Source organism: Electrophorus electricus, chromosome 4 (assembly GCF_041902795.1).
Source record: "Electrophorus electricus isolate QZ-2024a chromosome 4, ASM4190279v1, whole genome shotgun sequence".
In the NCBI taxonomy this organism is placed as follows: domain Eukaryota; kingdom Metazoa; phylum Chordata; class Actinopteri; order Gymnotiformes; family Gymnotidae; genus Electrophorus; species Electrophorus electricus.
In genome coordinates, this window is record NC_137500.1 from 1,161,959 (window position 1) to 1,169,343 (window position 7,385).

The window sequence follows — 7,385 nt, forward strand, 5'->3', positions numbered from 1 at the left end:
ACACCATCTTCAGAGTCCACACTCACGTTAGACAGACTACACACCATCATCACAGCATGGATGCAGAGCAGATGAAACACATTGTCATTGTCATGTTATTGGATAAATTATTTTGCAAATGAACTGAGGTATTCTGCACCTTTTGACAATACAAAATATACTAGATTATTAACATTCATTAAATATTAGTTTAGGTGGAGATGGGAAAAATAATTAAAGATTAAAGATAAAATATGAAGCTTAGGGTTGTGTGTGTGTGTGTGTGTGTGTGTGTGTGTGTGTGTGTGTGTGTGTGTGTGTGGTCACTATAAAGTCAAAGAGGTTTTTGAATGACAGCTTCATTAGAAAGTATCTCTATGGTTGACTTGTGGATGAGGCACTAAACTCAGTGAGTGGTAAGCTGGACTGTGGACGTCTCATAGGTGCAGGAGGGAGTTCTGACCAGTGCAGTAGAACAGAATGCAGCAGCTCTGTTCTGTGTCCTGGCATTTCTGTTACTTCCACTGAAATAAAGCTTCATTTTGGACATTGTCTGCTCTTTTGTAAGAGACAAACATCTTTATTAATGTTACCAGTTTCTTGTGCTTGAGTAAGCTTATCTGAACAGACCAGAACATCTGGTGAAAGTGTGGCTCTATTCTGGGAGAAAGAGAATCACTCAGCCCTGGTAATGCAAATCTGAGTTACACCCCACTGCTCTCTCTCTCTCTCTCTCTCTCTCTCTCTCTCTCTCTCTCTCTCTCTCTCTCTCTCTCTCTCTCTCTCTCTAGTCCTGCTGAGGTGGATTATGTCGCTCCCTGCTGTCCAGGTTGGTGGCTCACTCTCCCTGCAGCTACACCAACACCACCTAACATTCATTCCTCTTGTGCTGGTGAGTGTATCATTAGCCTGATTAAATGAACTAAATAAGAAAAACCTTATTCTTAGTAAAGAGAACATGTTTAACAACACCCTCCATATTCCTACACTCACCTCACTGTTTACACTTCTTGTTCACACATCATTTTTGCACTTTCCATGTCTGCTGTATACATATGAAGCCCTGCAAATGTTTATTTTTGAATTGCCATTCTATTTCTATTATATTATTTTATTATTTTTATTGATGCTGTGAGCTACCTGTTTTCTTGTACAAGTACAATGATAATAAAGTCTTTTCTGATCTTATCATATCATAGACCAGCACCCTGCATACAGAACACGTTTCTTTATTAGTTATCGATTCCCCCTCTTGTCACGGTAGGCTGGTCATCCAGCAGGAGGGACACACCTACTCCTGCCCAGGACTACACTACACTACACTACACCACACTACACTACACTACACTACACCACACTACACTACACACTATACACTACACTACACACTACACTACACTACACACTACACTACACTACATTACACTACACACTACACTACACACTACACACTACACTACACTACACTACACACTACACACTACACTACACTACACACTACACTACACACTACACTACACTACACTACATTACACTACACACTACACTACACACTACACTACACTACACTACACACTACACTGCACTACACTACACTACACACTACACTACACTACACTACACTACACACTACACACCTCTCATCCCATCAGTTGAGGACTACCCTGGTTACACACTCACCACCCCCTCATTTCCTTGCAGAGCAACAACATTCTTGAATGTTCACCCCATTGCCACATCACAGCCTCACCTCAGTGGTCCTGCCATCCCAGTTCACCTCCATCAAGAGTCCAGCGCTGAGTGTGACATCTCCATCCCAACTCTCTATCAAGACCTCACTGAGGTATTCAGCCCAGTAAAGGCCACACAGCTTCCCCCACACAGAAAACCCGACTGCTCCGTCAAACTACTGGATAACACCTGCTCTCCTCAGTGAAAGGTTTATCCTTTATCTCAGTAGGAAAACCGAGTGATGGAGCAGTATATTCAGCAGGACTTAGAGCAGGAGTACATTTACCCCTCCACCTCCACCTCAGTGTCTTCTACGTATAGAAGGACAGCAGGCTGAAGCCTTGCTGGGACCACAGAGCTCCTAATGCCCTCTTGGTGCAATATCCTCTTTCCTGCTTCTGTGTGTAATTCGTGAAACTGATTTATATTAGTTATATAGTCATGAATTTTGTTTGAGAAAACTAACTGTCAATTAGCAATTGTGTAGAAGCTTTAGTGTGAAAGGTAATATAGTATATGGATGGATTGACATGTTTTGGCAACACAGAATACTGTTCTGTGCAGCTGAGACTTTTCTGTTTTTTGGCATATTTTGGTTATAATGCTTATTTTTCACTTGCACACATGAAGCTTTATAGTTTGATATTCTGTGAGGCTTGATATCTAATTTAAAGTCATTCTTCAGTCATATTTTATGTCAGTCCCTCTTAAGATTTGGTGAAATTAGTGTGACAGACCACACTTTTACTCAATAAATGATTGTACAAAATATCATTTTAAACATTTATTACATATTTCTGTACTACTTTATTCATATATTTCACTACATTTGTGACCCAAACAGTTTGCTAAATTTATTTCAAATATCAAAACAGTTTATATTTCTTTATGCAGTGTTCTAGGTCATTAGGAAGAGAGCTAATATTTGTCTGAACATTTTGATATGAAATATATGGGGATCATGCTATAAATAAGAACCTTTAAAGTGAATTTAAGAAAGTACGCAAAAACAGAGAAAATGCCTTGAGACTTCAGCGGTCATTAGATCTTCCATGAATATCTGCGTAGATCCATCATTGTTTACCTTGACAACATATTGATATATTCCTTTTCCCTGGACGAAGATGTCTGCAACATCTGCCAAGTACTCTGGACAAAGGAGAGTTCCACCTGTGTGAGGTCAGCTACCTAAGCAACCTCATAAATGCAACCGGTGTGTGGATGCAGGCAGCTAAAGTGATCTACAGCACTTTCTGCAATTCACCAACTTCTACTGGTGTTTACTTAGGGGGTTAACGCTAAGGCCAATCCTCTCACCAACCTACTCCATGGGGGAAACAACTAGCTGGAGTGGAGTCCAGTGGCAGAAGAGGCCTTTGACCACTGTCTCGGTCCTCCAACATCCTGACCCTGATAGGTCCTTTGTCTTTTTGATGTTGGAGTCTCAGCGGTGCTGTCTCAGTGTTCAGCAAACACCCCAAAATTAAGCTGTTTAAACCAGTTGCCTACTATTCTAAGAAACTGATCCCTGCGGAGAGGAACTACAGAATGGAAGACAGAGAGCTGCTGGCCATAAAGCTAGCATTCAAGGAGTGGAGGCATTGATTAGAGAGTGCTCAACACCCCTTTGACCGGCCATAAAAACCTCCAATACCTCCAAATCACCAAATACCTCATCTCTTGTCAGGCTAGGTGCTCTGTCTTCTTTTCTCGGTTTGTCTCTTCCATCACTTATCAGCCAGGATACAAAAACACCAAGGCAGATGCCCTGTTCAGAGGCTGAACTTTGACCCAGAGGCTGGACCCACCAGCAGGGAGCCCATCCTGCAAGCCATCAGGTGGGATCTGGACCAGGCCATCACACAGGCCAGCTCTCACCAACACTGCCCAAGCCAGCGGCTGTAGACTGTAGAGCTGCTCCACTGCTGTGCTCCTCTCATCACAAGGGCCCATATCTCTCTGGGAAATGGCCATCCAGGATCAACACACACAGGCCAGCTGCTTACAGCTCAGGATTGGTGGCTCTCCCAGTGAGATGTAATCATCCACATGGCCTCCTGCACTGTTTGCGCCAAGTCCCAATGCACTCTTGTCTTCCTGCAGGTCTTTCACCAGATTGGTATTCCAGAGGATATAATCTTGGTCCGAAAGGTACCATTTATATAACAGATCTGGACATCTCAACATGATGCTAAGCCTGACTTCTAGTTATGATCCTCAGCCTAATGCTCCAGTGCGCCAAAGTGGATCGGCTGAACCAGAAATGAGGAAAGTTACTACACCTGTACTGTCAAGAACATCTAAACACATGGAGTACCTTCCAACACTGGGCAAAATATACTCAGAATTCCCTACATCACTCTTCCACAGGGCTTATCCTGTATGAGTGTTTCCTAGGGTTTCAGCTGCCCTGGAACTCACCAACCTCCTGCTTCCCAGCAGTCCAGAGAGATAGAGTGTGGGACGAGTCGCATTGAAAGCTGCAGAGAGCCAATGGAGAAGAAAGCCAATCAAAGTTGGAGAGAAACTACTGTCTAGCAAATGGAAAATTGGGTGTGGGTTGCCACCATGGATAGGAGGACCGGTCTAAGAGAAAAATCAACCCCATGTATGTTGTCCCTTACACTAACTGGGAGGGGATCAATGAGATCACCTGTTGCTCAACCTTTCTGTGGATTGAGTGTCCTCAGCATTTCACACATCTTCCCTCAAACCTTTAACCAAAGACCAAGATGGCAAGGATTGTGAATAAGGCTGGGAAAATTATAGGTAAACAACAAAAACAGCAATGTGAGATATATGCAGCAAAAGTGCAGCAAATCACAGGGGATCCTATTCATCCTGTTTGTTGAATCTGCTCCTTTCTGGAGTGTTATAGAGTACCATGAGCCACAAAAAATATTTCTAAGAAGTTTCTTATGAAAATATAATTTTAGTTGTACTGTAACTTCTCATGAACCAGATCTGAGACAGACATTTGCAGATGTAAACAACAGAGTTGTTTTTATTTGAAAAGCACAATCCAGGTTTGGTAATGTAACAAATAAAGGTCCACAACATAGTTATCCAAAACTTGGAGTCAACAATATAATAAACCGATAATCAATCCTGAGTTCACAGTACCAGATAAAAGCCCGAAAGAGCAAACCAAGCAGATAGGGACAAAGTTGATATGATGATCCAAAAACAGAACAAGCTGTAAACCAGAAAGAGCAGCAGAGATAACACTCAATATACACATGCATATCACAGAAATACTTCACAAGGAACACAAGCAAATGGATGGGTATAAATAAACAGAACTAATGAGAAACAGGTGAGAATAATCAGTAATCTGGGGATGCAGCGCTGATGAGGGTGTGATTATTTGTTGGAACCAGATTGAGTGACAGGAGCTCTGACATCAGGTGAATGCTGGGAGTTGGAGTTCAGGCTAGGGAGCATGACATAACTATTCTGATAACTGGTGTATTTGGAGCTGATATGAGATCGTATGCTATTTTACCTGGGATTTGTATGTAGATCTCTTGTTGCATATTTATTTATTTATTATATTGTGCAACTTGATGAAGCTGAAGACAAATTTCCAGAAATGGACAATAAAGTCTTTCTAAAGCTAAACTGGAATAATCTCCCCTCTGCTATCAGATACTCAGACTTTGCTTCATGTTTTTAAAAATGTTTAAAGACTTATTATTTGAAACCAGAGTAACAACATTTAATTTATACAACAACTTTCTTTTAAGGTTGCTTTACATAATCCAAGCATAAAACATACATTATAGGACAGTCAGCAAATCAGTAATACTACAAAACCAAGCAGAAACACAATCGGAAATTGAGGGGAAAAGGGTATTATCAGTTCCCTCCTGTAAAGTGAAGAGCATAGATGGAGTGATTACGGTAATCACTAGTTCCAGGGACAAGACACTGAATGATCTGCCCACTGCAGAGACAAATCTGAATTTAGGAATGGAGAGGTGACCACCGTCAGAGGACATACGTGCACGGGCAGGGCAGAGAGGGTGTTAAAGGTTCAGTTAAGTGGGAGGTGCAAGATGATGCACAGATGTGAGCAGGAGGATTTTAAACAGAATGCACAGTGTGAAAGGTAACCAGTGTAACTGATCTAGAATTGGAGTGATGTGGGAAGACTTTTTAGTATGTGAGAGAATCTCTCTACCTCCACCCCCGCATCCACCTCTACTTCTAATTCTGAGTGTAAAGATACATGTTTACACAAAAAGAGAAACAAAGCTCCAAACCCAGCAACAGTATCCACTATATATATATACACACACACACACACACACACACACACACACCATATGCAAGTGTACAACAGCAGCCAGAGATACAAGGGAAACATGCACAAAACCCACAATACACACAACAAGGCAAAACTCATGCAGTACAAAAACTCATGCAGTAGCATTTGTAAGCACTTTGTCAAGCAGTTTGAGACTTGTTCTAGAAAATTACTAGCTTATATAATTAAAAATGTACTTATGTACTAACACAAAAACAGTAACCAACCCCAAACCCAACAGAAATGACAGCCCCTCCCTGACCCCAGTGCACAAAATCAAAACATCACTATATACAATATATACATTATATACACTATATACACTATATACAATATATACATTATATACAAATGTACAACAGCAGGCAGAGGTACAAGGAAAGTGGCATTTTGAAAAACACAAGCTCAGTGTCAAGGTGGGAAGCAAATCCAGGTAGGGATACAAAGGGCACACTTCTGGATATCATGCAACTGTAGCTACTGAAAAAAAGGAGAAATTCACATCATTTTAGCAACTGGTAAGAACATAACAGGGACTGGGAGGCTGCATTTTAAACACAGTGAGTCACTGCTGATCACTTCAAAAACTAAAATAAAATTAAAGAGCATGTTTTTTTTCCTGTATATAGTTATTTATTGTTTTGTATTTACTGAATGTTCTCTGATCAAATTAAGGGGTCTTCATTCATTCTTGTTCATTCTTGATTGTGATGGGAGAGGGTTTCTCTTAGGACCTACGAATGTTCCCAGATAGGGGACAAAATAACCAGACTTGAATTAAATATCTTCTATATGAAACTGTGCTCAGATTGTTACTCATGAGATACATTGCCAGACATGTGTGACCACAGGGAAGCTACAGTGCACAACATTTATTCAAAAATAAAAGTCCAAAATGTTTTAAATGTGGAAAAACATTACTAGTCAGAAAGAGTAGCCACAGAATGTGGGGGAGAATTTGTTAAGTTAAGAATTAAAATAAGGATGCGGAGAAAAAAAACAGAGGAAAATTTGTCCTTTTTAAGCTATACAATTAACCAGAAAAGAGTGAGATTCAGCCCCAAAAGTCCAAAGTTACAGCCACTGAACATTTTCTAAATGTCTAAATGTCCTTTAAGCTAAATTAGTTGATTACATAAATAAACTTTTTTACTATATAAATAATGCAACTTATTTATTATATAAATCAATTAATTTTATACAATAACTTGGTCAGTTAGGTGTTGAGCCCCTGCACTTGAACTGCTTTATATCACTTTGTGGCAGAAGCTGGGCTGTTTTTCAATAAAATACTCTCATTAAAATATTTCTGCCTGAAACTAACCCCCTTTAGCACTTGTCTGTTTAAAATAAAGCTTTGACCTAA